This window comes from Lathyrus oleraceus, chromosome 2 (genome assembly GCF_024323335.1).
Source record: "Lathyrus oleraceus cultivar Zhongwan6 chromosome 2, CAAS_Psat_ZW6_1.0, whole genome shotgun sequence".
In the NCBI taxonomy this organism is placed as follows: Eukaryota; Viridiplantae; Streptophyta; class Magnoliopsida; order Fabales; family Fabaceae; genus Lathyrus; species Lathyrus oleraceus.
In genome coordinates this window covers 12,268,555-12,281,256 of record NC_066580.1, presented here as the reverse complement: position 1 = coordinate 12,281,256, position 12,702 = coordinate 12,268,555, and positions in this window count along the sequence as shown.

Here is a 12,702-nt window from a genome sequence, read left to right as displayed (position 1 = left end):
AGTTTGTGAATTTATCATTTGTGGTTTGATAGTTATGATTTTTTGAATTAGGGTGTGACAATTTGTGTCACACCATTGATGACCAACTTCATGATTTTCATTGCCATGCTTCTTGACCTCCAAATGACTTGATTTTTTGCATGAGCCTACTCTTGTATGTCTAGTTCACATGTGAATTTTCTTGGAATTATTTGTGGCATTTTCCATTTGTTTGAGATTTTTCCTCCCTGCCTAGTCAAATGTTGACTTTGTGTGACACATGTTCCCATTTCATTTGTGAAATTCTCATACTTTATTGGATGGACATGAAATTTTGCATGAGATAACTAGACATCCTCATCTTTACCATGGTTTTGATCCCATTCATTTATCATACACCATTCTTGACCTATGATTTTTCTAAGTTGATGCATGTTTGGTTGACTTCTTTGAGCATGTTCAAATTGGCTTTGACTTTCTGATTTTCATTGACTGCCTTCCACTTGCCCAAATGGGATGAAATTTGACATGCTTACCATGCTATGTGTTAGGTTTGATCATGATTTATTTGATGATTTTTGGAAAATGTTTAGATTGCTTTTGATGCAAGCCTTTCTGTTGACTTCTGTGAGCTTCTGTTTGCCATGCTTTGACCTAAACGGCTCATGAAATGATGATAGTGATTGATATGGATGTGAACCCAATTGGTTGTGTTTCTTGAATGTTTAAACTTGACTTTGATTGGATATCCTTTGCTGTTTTGACTTTCTCATTCACTTTTGACCCTAGGCTAGCCCTAGTGGTCCTGCTACTCACCTTTGAGCTTGTGTTTTCAGGTTGACCAACAAATGACCAATGAGACCAATTTCTTTTGATTGAGATTGCCTAAATGCCATGACTAACTTGTTTGTTTTGTAGGTGGCTCGGCTCACATGCCATAAGCCTTGTACCCTGCACATCCATGTGCCTCTAATGGACTGTTGTTGTCTGTTTCTGTTTGTTTTGTTTGAAGTTGTATACTAACATCCGCTTGACTGTTTCAGGTGCTTTAGTTGCTTAGTTCCTTGTGAACTTTTTGCTTTGCTTTGCTTGTATAAGCAATTTGCATTGAGGTATGTCTCTTTTACTTCATGTAGTCTGGAAGACCTGGCCTGTTACTTGGCCAGGCAACTGTCTGAAGTCCTCCTTAAGAGGCAATGTTTGTGGATGTTTAACTTTGTCCTTGCATAGAGTCAAAGTCCTCCTAAGTGAAGAGGCAATTGGTGGAAGGTAGGGATATGCAATCTATCCCCCACTATTCAGTGTGTCATCTGCCTTGCTCACACCACTGTGTTGATGCATTGCAGATACAAACCCAAGATCTTGTACAACTGTACAGTTGAGTCAGTTCTAAATGTGTAGAAGGGTTCCCACTTTCTGAACCCACACATTCTTGTCTTGAGCTCTCCCAGACCAGGGATAAGAGCTGTGAGGTCTCATCCTCACTTCATCCTTTCATCTGCTTCACCTTAGCCCCTCAATGGCAAGGTTAAGAGCAACATTCACCCAGTTCCAGAGGTTTGTTTGTTGAGGTTGATATGACCCCTTGACTAAAACCTAACCCTTGTCTGAGCCACTTGTTTGTGTATAGCGTGTGCTATCTGTGCTGATAGGTTTGTTTGACTTGCTTCCTGTGCAAGTTAGGATAGTTTGACTTGCTTCCTGTGCAAGTTAGGATAGTTTGACTTGCTTCCTGTGCAAGTTAGGATAGTTTGACTTGCTTCCTGTGCAAGTTAGGTTTAGTTTAGACTTGCTTCCTGTGCAAGTTAGGTTTTGCTTGGCTTGCTTCCTGTGCAAGTTAAGTGTGTGTGGCTTGCTTCCTGTGTGAGCCATACTTAGGATAGGTTGGCCCTTGTGCCATTTAGCTAGAAACCATAACTTAGGGTTGATTTTGCATGACAACATCTAGGCTCGAGTCGTAGTCTCCCTAGAGTTGTGTCTCCCTCTGTTATCTGGTTAGGCTAGTCCTTTATCCCTCTGTAGGGGAACTACATCGCCCTGATCTTCATACCAGATGAAGTATGTAGGCAGGAGATTGAGCTGATCTCTCCGGGCGCCCTTTTTCTTTTTTGTGTGTGTTGTTTGACAGTTGCTAGGCTCGAGTGCCTGACTCCTTAGCAATTTGTTGTCTGTCTGTTTGAGTGTGTGCTTGACAGTTATAGGCTCGAGTCCCCGACTCCCTATTAACTTGTTATGTTGTTGTGTGCTTGGAAGCTGATATAAGTCCCTCGAGTGGCATTTGGGTTCCAGTGTGTGTGTGTTTTGGTTCGGATGCTGATGTAAGTCCAGTGATTGGCATTCAGGCTCCATGTTTGCCTTCTTGTGTGTGTTTTGGTTCGGATGCTGATGTAAGTCCAGTGATTGGCAGTCGGGCTCCACGTTTGCCTTTGCCTGTGTTTGTTTGTGCGCGTGTCAGCCGAGCTACGAATGCTCTGATTCTTCTCTCGTCCGAGAAGATACGTATGCATAGGATGCGATATCCTAGCGAGCACGTGTCGTTTCCCCGGTCCGAACTACTTCGACTCTGATGTCTATGCCTGATAGACTAAGTAGGCCCAGGATACGATATCCTGCCGAGTCAGTTTCAGTCAGTTTCTTTTGTCTCTTTTCAGCCAGTGTGTGTGTGTTTGAGCAGTGTTTAGCAACCATTTTCCTTCCTATTGTGCGTGGATCCCGTCGAGTACGACGGATGCGTAGGGGTGCTAATACCTTCCCTTCGCATAACCGACTCCCGAACCCATTCTCTTTGGTCGCGAGACCATGTCTTTTTCCAGGTTTACTTCGAGCGTTTCCTTTCCCTCTTTTGGGATAAATAACGCACGGTGGCGGCTCTGTTGTTCTTTCTTTTCCCGCCGGTTTTTCGCGCGATGCGACAGCTGGCGACTCTGCTGGGGAAGTAGAGAAGTTGACCTATGCTGGTCCATCTTCCCTGAGCGAGTCTCTCCTAGCGCTCTTTAGGTTAGGGTTTTGGTTGCTTTGTGCTGTGTTTATTTATTGCATTCATTATTTACTGCTCGCATTCATTGTCTATTGTTTGCATTTATGTTTGCATTAATGTTTGCATTAATGTTTGCATTTATTCATCTGTTCACCTGGCTGGTTGTTTGTTTCTCTCTGTGTGGGGGGGAAGAGTCAGTTGAGGTAAAAGGTCCAATACCCAGACCATGAGTGCAATCTAGGATACCTAGGAATAGAGTGATTCATGGGAAGCGGGTGGTATGGCGCCACTTAGCGGAACATTGATATCACGAGCAGTTCAGACCCTGGTGGGATGCTGTCGTTACATACTTCGGGTGTGTATATGACAGTATTCTGCGAAAGGTTATTTATGCTGCGTTTCTCTCAAGCTTTACCCTGGCCTAGACTACACCCGTGAGTGGGGAAGAGTTATTTCATTACAGGTACCGTTGGTGACTCGGTTCTGTTGGTGACTTGGTTCTGATGGTGACTTTGTGTTCAGACAGTGTTCAGTTGACCTTAAGTTGGATTTATGTTCTGATTTTGACTGAAGCTTCGACCTAGTATCAGAGTTTGCACAACCAGCCAGCCGTGTCTGCATCATGTGCATCATAGCATATTTATTTTTCAAAAGAAACGCATTGAAAAAAAATATATAAAAAAAATCAAAAAAAAAAAAAAAAAAAAAAAAAAGAAAAAAAATTAATCTCTGCATGCATATCATTTCTCAGGTACATTCCCGAGCTTGTCTACTGATAGAGATGGCGACATTTCCCGAGTTGAAGCGGAAGACCTGTTCCTACAGTTTCCACCGTGAGCCGTTGACTCCGCTAGTTGAGTTGGGTAGCCTCGTGACAACGATCGACTGAAGAGTTTTGTTGGGCGGTACGGAGATATCTTGACAGTATTGAAGACAGTAGTGGATCCAGTGCCTCTGCAGACACTACTTCAGTTCTACGATCCAGAGCTCAGATGCTTCACTTTCCAAGATTACCAGTTAGCACCTACTCTCGAGGAGTATTCTATCCTGTTAGGTATCCCTATTCAGCATCAGACTCCCTTCTTGGACGTTCCAAAGGAGGTCGACTTCAGATTGATTGCCAGAGCTCTCCGGTTGAGTGTTGAGGAGGTCGGTAAGAATTGGAAACCCTGTGGGGAAGTTGTAGGTCTGCCATTGAAGTTCCTGTTGAGAGTAGCCAGAGTTGAAGCAGAAAAGGGAATTGGGAAGTTTTTCACGCACAGTTAGCTGCCATGATCTATGGTATCATCCTATTTCCCAGTATGCCAAATTTCATTGACTTCACTGCTATCAGCATTTTCATCAGAGGGAATCCAATCCCTACTCTTCTAGCAGATACTTACTATGCCATTCACAGCAGGCATGGTAAGGGAGGAGCCATCAGGTGTTGCCTACCTCTTCTGTTCAAATGGTTCATGTCTCTTCTGCCAGCCAGTGGACCGTTTGTGGATACCCAGAGCACTCTGAAGTGGACTCAGAGGGTCATGTCGCTTACTTCCTACGACATCAGATGGCAGTCGTACCGGATGGATGTGAAGGATGTCATCATAAGTTGTGGTGAATTCCGGAGCGTGCCACTCATAGGGACCAAAGGTTGCATCAATTACAACCCAGTTCTTTCTCTTCGCCAGCTAGGGTTTGTTATGAGCGAAAGACCGCTCGAAGCAGAGATAGCTGAGAGTTTTTGTTTTGAGAAGAAGGATGACCCTGTTAGGTTGGAACAGATAGGGAGAGCCTGGAGAGATGTGGGAGTGAAGGATGGATCCGTCTTGGGGAAGAAGTTTGCCGTTGCTATGCCCGATTACACTGATTGGGTCAAGAAGAGAGTGGAAACTTTGTTGTTACCCTATGATAGGATGGAGCCGTTGCAGGAGCAACCACCTTTGATCCTTGCTGATAGTGTGTCTGCTGAACACTATAAGCAAGCCCTAATGGAGAATCGTCGTTTGAGAGAGAAGGAGCAAGACACCCGTATGGAGCTGTACAAAGCTCAGGCTGATAAGCTGCACTTGGCCCATCAACTCAGAGGAGCGCGAGAAGAAGATGCTAGCAGACTGAGAGGTAAGAAGAGGTCATATGAGGAGATGGAGAGCATGTTAGATGCGGAACACCGGGAGTGCTTGAGGCTGCAGAGAGCAGAAGCCAGTTATCAGAAGAGGATCAGAGACTTGGAGAAGCAACTCAGAGATAAAGACATCCAGTTGAAGAAGGAAGTAGACTTGAGACAGGCATCAGAGGACCACCTTGGAGGAGAAGTCTGGGAGCTGAGAAGACAGTTGAAGGAGAAGATTACCCCTCTACCAGAATGCTCAGAATGCTCGCTGTTGATAGACCAGTGCCATTACCTGAAGACCCTCATTCCAGAAGACCGTCTGTCTTAGTTTGTATCTCTGATTGTATTTTGTTGAGAATCACCTCCAGGCTTGTTGGATGGGATTCATTTGCGTGTAAGCCATCTCTTGGATCTTTTTGTTGAGAATCACCTCCAGGCTTGTTGGATGGGATTCTTTTTCTTTGTATGTTGTTTATTCAGATATTCTGTTGACATTGGTTGTATGCCTTTTTACCCTTATGTATATATAAGGATGTCAGCATTTCCTTGTATCTGTTTTGTTCTCTTGTTGCTGCAGGTTGCCATCTTTTCAGGATGGGTCAGGCTCTTTGAATGCCTGAGAAATGAGCATATCATGTGCATCATACGCATCATAAGCATCATACTCATATCATTTTGCATAACAGGTGTTCTTGGTCGTGACTTCTCACTCTTGGTTCCTGTTCAGGCAGGATAGCTGATCAACGTCCGCACCGCTACTCAACAAGACTGAATCAACAGAGAAGTATGGATCAATTTCAAGCTGAATTGGCTGAGATGAAGGCAAGCATGGCCCAGTTTATGAATATGATGCAAGGGGTTGCGCAAGGTCAAGAAGAACTTCGAGCTATGGTTCAGAGACAAGAGGCTGCGAATCCACCGATCAACCATGCTCCGCCAGAGGGAGGCCCGGTCAATGATAACAATGTTGCTGCTGCTGTACCCGTCAACAACTATGCTGTAGGTGATGAATTGGGGGGTATTCGAATCAACGGTCAACCTATTGCTCCAGATGCCGCTAATGCCAGAGTAGTCCGTGCTCCGGCCCGTAATCCTGTTCCGATTGTTGACAGACAAGAGGATATGTTCTCTCTGCTCAGTGAAGACGAAGACGTTCTGGGAAGGGTCAATGAGAGAGACCGCAAAGTTGAAGCTCTTGCTGAGAAGATCCGTGCTATGGAAAGTCAGAATTCTCTCGGTTTTGATGTTACCAATATGGGGTTGGTTGAAGGTTTGAGAATCCCTCACAAGTTCAAAGCACCGTCCTTCGACAAATACAACGGTACTTCTTGCCCTCGCACCCATGTGCAGGCTTACTACAGGAAAATCTCTGCGTATACCGATGATGAAAAGATGTGGATGTATTTTTTCCAAGATAGTCTATCTGGGGCTTCTTTGGACTGGTACATGGAATTGAAGAGAGATTCGATCCGATGCTGGAGAGATCTGGGTGAGGCCTTCTTGAGGCAGTACAAGCACAACATGGACATGGCGCCTAGCCGGACTCAGCTGCAGAGTCTATGTTAGAAATCCGGAGAAAGCTTCAAGGAGTATGCCCAGAGGTGGCGTGAACTAGCTGCTAGAGTTCAACCCCCTATGCTGGAGAGGGAGTTGACAGACATGTTTATTGGTACTCTTCAAGGTGTGTTTATGGACCGGATGGGGAGCTGCCCATTCGGTAGTTTTTCTGATGTCGTCATTTGTGGAGAGAGGACTGAGAGTTTGATTAAAACTGGGAGGATTCAAGATGCTGGTTCCTCTTCTTCTAAGAAGCCGTTTGCTGGGGTACCTCGTCGAAGAGAGGGTGAAACTAATGCTGTTCAACACCGCAGAGATCAGAACAGAATTGAATACCGTCAAGCTGCTGCAGTGACCATTCCGGCACCTCAACCTCGTCAGCAACAACAACAAAGAGTTCAACAACCGCAACAACAACAACAACAACAGCAGCGCCCTTTCCAGCCTAGGCAGAAGTTACAGGCTGATAGAAGATTTGATCCTCTGCCTATGTCTTACGCAGAGCTACTACCCGAACTACTCCGGTTGGGGATGATTGAGTTGCGTACAATGGCTCCGCCTACAGTATTGCCTCCTGGATACGACGCCAACGCCCGTTGTGACTTTCACTCTGGGGCACCAGGCCACCATACTGAGAAGTGTCGAGCTCTCCAGCACAAGGTTCAAGATTTGATCGATGCCAAGGCAATCAACTTCGCTCCAGTGCCTAATGTCGTAAACAACCCTATGCCTCAGCATAGTGGGCATAGAGTGAACAACATTGAAGGGAAAGAAGCTGAAGATCTGGTTGTTAATGTTGATGATGTTCAGACTTCTCTGCTAGTTGTGAAGGGCCGTCTGCTGAATGGGGGTGTCTACCCGGGCTGTGATGAAGATTGTTTGGGCTGTGCAGAATCTGAGAATGGTTGTGACCAGTTAAGGGTCGGTATCCAGGGTATGATGGATGAGGGTTGTTTGCAATTCAGTAAGGCTGTAAAGGATCGTGGGACAGCGTCAACTATCACCATTTACTTTAAACCGTCTGAAGAGCGTGGACAAAGGGTCGTCGGTGCACCTGCAGCAAATGGTACCCCAGTTACCATTCCCGTGCCTGTAACCATCAGTGTTCCAACTACTATCGTCGCGTCTGAAAGAAGGGCTGTTGAGAATAGTAGAGCTGTGCCGTGGAAGTATGATAATGCTCACCGCAATTACAGAAGGGCTGAAAGTCAGACAAGACCAGTGAATCAAACTCCAGTGACAATTGGTGTACCGAATAGAGTTCCTACAAGTGTTGGTCCGGCTGTGGATAATGTAGGGGGTCCAGGAGGTTTTACCAGAAGCGGTCGTCTGTTCGCACCGCAGCCTTTGAGGGACAACAATGCTGAAGCTCTCGCCAAAGCAAAGGGTAAGCAAGCTGTGGTTGAGGAAGAGCCTGTTCAGAAAGAAGCGCCCGAGGGGTCATTTGAGAAAGACGTGGAGGAGTTTATGAAGATAATCAAGAAGAGTGACTACAAGATTGTGGATCAGTTGAATCAGACTCCGTCCAAGATTTCTATACTTTCACTATTGATGTGCTCTGAGGCACACCGTAATGCCTTGCTGAAGATGTTGAATTTGGCTTACGTGCCTCAGGAGATTTCTGTCAATCAACTGGAGGGTGTGATGGCCAATGTGAGCACCAGACATGGTGTAGGTTTCACTAACCTGGACTTACCACCTGAAGGGCGAAACCATAACAAAGCCTTGCACATCACCATGGAGTGCAAGGGGGCAGTGTTGTCTCATGTATTGGTAGACACCGGGTCGTCGCTGAATGTGTTGCCTAAGCAGATTCTGAGGAAGATTGATGCGGAAGGGTTTGTGCTTAATCCCAGTGACCTGATTGTTCGTGCTTTCGACGGATCCAAACGCTCTGTGTGTGGAGAAGTTACCTTGCCTGTGAAGATAGGTCCTGAGGTTTTTGATATCATCTTCTATGTTATGGACATCCAGCCCGCCTACAGTTGTTTATTGGGGCGTCCGTGGATTCATGCAGCAGGGGCAGTCTCGTCGACTCTCCATCAAAAGCTCAAGTATGTCTGGAACGGTCAGATCGTGACTGTGTGCGGTGAAGAAGAGATTCTGGTGAGTCATCTGTCCTCGTTCAAATATGTTGAGGTGGATGGCGAGATCCACGAAACCTTATGTCAGGCGTTTGAGACTGTGGCTCTTGAGAAAGTGGCGTACGCTGAGCAGAGAAAGCCAGGTGTTTCAATTACTTCTTACAAGCAGGCTAAGGAGGTTGTTGATTCTGGCAAAGCTGAAGGCTGGGGCAAGATGGTGGATTTGCCGGTTAAAGAAGACAAATTTGGCGTTGGTTATGAGCCTCTCCAAGCAGAGCAGAATGGTCGAGCGGGTCCGAGTACCTTTACCAGCGCTGGGCTGATGAATCATGGCGACGTCTCCGCAACCGGTATTGAAGACTGTGACAGTGATTGTGATTTGGACAACTGGGTTCGCCCGTGTACACCAGGGGGGTCTATCAACAACTGGACGGCTGAAGAAGTGGTTCAAGTTACTCTTCTGACAGAGTAATTTTCTGTTGTTTTGTCATTTTGCATGAAAATCCTACGTTCTGCCCAAGGCGTAGTGATTCATTTTTGTAGGGCCTCATCATGTTTTAATGATTATCATTAATGAAGGACATTTTTTGAACAAATTTTGTGATCCCTGTCTTTCTGTTTTCTGTTTTCACTTTTTTCAAAACAATAAAAATGGCAATGTTTTTTGTTTTTGTGACTTTATTGAACTCTTTTTCTAAAACAAAGCATCAAACATGCAGAAGCGATCTTATGGCATTCACTATGAACAGTTCTGTTATGGCTCAGTATGATTTCGATAATCCCATTTACCAAGCTGAAGAGGAGAGTGAGGAAGACTGTGAACTCCCTGCAGAATTAGCCAGATTGCTGAAGCAGGAGGAAAGGGTCATCCAACCTCATCAGGAGGAGTTGGAAACTATTAATCTGGGTACTGAGGACGACAAAAGAGAAATCAAGATTGGGGCTGTTTTAGAGGACTCTGTCAAGAGGAGGCTGATTGAGATGCTGAAAGAATATGTGGAAGTGTTCGCCTGGTCGTATCAAGATATGCCTGGTTAGATACAGATATTGTGATGCACCGATTACCTCTTAGAGAAGGATGTCCTTCGGTCAAGCAGAAGCTTCGTAGAACGAGTCCTGACATGGCAACTAAGATCAAGGAAGAGGTTCAGAAGCAGTGGGATGCAGGTTTTCTGGCTGTTACAAGTTATCCGCCGTGGGTGGCCAACATTGTTCCTGTGCCGAAGAAGGATGGTAAAGTCAGAATGTGTGTCGATTACCGGGATTTGAATAGAGCGAGTCCGAAAGATGATTTCCCATTACCTCACATTGATGTATTGGTTGATAATACGGCTCAATCCTCGGTATTCTCTTTCATGGATGGTTTCTCCGGATATAATCAGATCAAGATGGCGCCAGAGGACATGGAAAAGACGACATTCATTACACCTTGGGGCACGTTCTGCTACAAAGTGATGCCATTTGGGCTGAAGAATGCTGGTGCTACCTATCAGAGGGCAATGACGACTCTCTTCCATGACATGATGCACAAAGAAATTGAAGTGTACGTGGACGATATGATTGCGAAGTCGCAGACAGAAGAGGAGCACCTGGTTAATTTGCAGAAGCTGTTTGACCGGTTGAGAAAGTTCAAGCTGAGGTTGAATCCGAACAAGTGCACGTTTGGAGTGAGATCCGGGAAGCTCTTAGGCTTCATTGTCAGTGAGAAAGGGATTGAGGTTGATCCAGCTAAAGTCAAAGCTATTCAAGAGATGCCTGAACCGAAAACGGAGAAGCAAGTCCGTGGGTTTTTAGGGAGGTTGAACTACATTGCAAGGTTCATATCTCACCTAACTGCCACATGTGAACCAATTTTCAAACTGCTCAGAAAGAATCAGGCGATCAAGTGGAATGATGATTGTCAGAAAGCTTTTGACAAGATAAAGGAGTATTTACAGAAACCTCCAATCCTTATACCTCCAGTTCCAGGGAGACCTCTGATAATGTACCTGTCAGTGACTGAGAACTCGATGGGGTGTGTATTGGGACAGCATGACGAGTCTGGTCGAAAAGAGCATGCCATATACTACCTTAGCAAAAAGTTTACCGACTGTGAAACAAGATATTCACTGCTCGAGAAAACTTGCTGTGCTTTGGCCTGGGCTGCTCGCCGACTGAGACAGTATATGCTGAACCATACTACCTTATTGATTTCTAAGATGGATCCAGTGAAGTACATCTTTGAGAAACCAGCTCTCACCGGACGAGTTGCCCGTTGGCAGATGATTCTAACAGAGTATGACATTCAGTACACGTCTCAGAAGGCCATCAAAGGTAGTATTCTGTCAGACTACCTCGCCGAACAACCGATTGATGACTATCAGCCTATGATGTTTGAATTCCCTGATGAAGACATCATGTATCTCAAGATGAAAGATTGCGAAGAACCTCTCGTCGAGGAAGGACCGGACCCGGATGACAAATGGACACTGATGTTTGATGGGGCTGTGAATATGAATGGTAACGGTGTTGGGGCAGTGTTGATCAATCCTAAAGGTGCTCATATACCTTTTTCTGCCAGACTGACGTTTGACGTCACCAACAACGAAGCTGAGTATGAGGCTTGTATCATGGGGATAGAAGAAGCCATTGATCTGAGGATCAAAACCCTTGACATATTTGGAGATTCGGCTCTAGTGGTCAATCAAGTCAATGGAGATTGGAATACGAATCAGCCACATTTGATTCCGTATAGAGATTACACCAGAAGAATACTGACGTTCTTCAAGAAAGTGAAGTTGTATCATGTCCCCCGGGATGAGAATCAGATGGCTGATGCCCTTGCTACTTTGTCATCTATGATCAAAGTTCATTGGTGGAATCATGTGCCACATGTTGCGGTGAATCGACTTGAGAGGCCTGCGTATGTGTTCGCAGCCGAGTCTGTGGTGATGGATGAGAAGCCGTGGTATTATGACATCAAGAATTTCCTCAAGACTCAGGAGTACCCTGAAGGTGCGTCGAAGAATGACAAGAAAACCCTGAGGAGGCTAGCTGGAAGCTTCTATTTGAATCAGGATGATGTGTTGTATAAGAGAAACTTTGACATGGTCTTGCTCAGATGCGTGGACAGACTCGAGGCGGACATGTTAATGCAGGAGGTTCATGAAGGTTCCTTCGGTACTCATGCCGGCGGACATGCAATGGCTAAGAAATTGTTGAGAGCGGGTTATTACTGGATGACTATGGAATCCGATTGTTTCAAGTATGCTCGGAAGTGCCATAAGTGCCAAATCTATGCTGATAAGGTACATGTACCACCAAGCCCTCTGAATTTCATGAATTCGCCTTGGCCGTTTGCCATGTGGGGCATTGATATGATTGGGAAGATCGAGCCTACTGCTTCTAATGGACATCGCTTCATCCTGGTTGCGATTGATTACTTCACCAAGTGGGTGGAAGCAGCTTCCTATGCTAACGTTACCAAACAAGTGGTTACCCGGTTCATCAAGAAAGAGATCATCTGTCGTTATGGAGTTCCTGAGAGGATCATCACTGACAATGGTTCGAATCTCAACAACAAGATGATGAAAGAGCTTTGTAAAGATTTCAAGATTGAACATCACAATTCTTCTCCTTACAGACCGAAGATGAATGGTGCTGTGGAAGCAGCAAACAAGAATATCAAGAAGATTGTGCAGAAGATGGTCGTTACGTACAAGGATTGGCATGAGATGCTGCCTTTCGCTTTGCATGGGTACCGTACCTCAGTACGTACGTCGACCGGGGCAACCCCTTACTCCCTTGTGTATGGTATGGAAGCTGTCCTGCCTGTTGAAGTGGAGATTCCTTCTCTGAGAGTTTTATTGGATGTCAAGCTGGACGAAGCCGAGTGGATTCGAACAAGGTTTAACGAGTTGAGCCTTATCGAGGAGAGACGGCTAGCAGCTGTATGTCATGGACAGTTGTATCAGCGAAGGATGAAGCGAGCCTTTGATCAGAAAGTGCGTCCTCGAAGCTATCAGGTCGGTGAT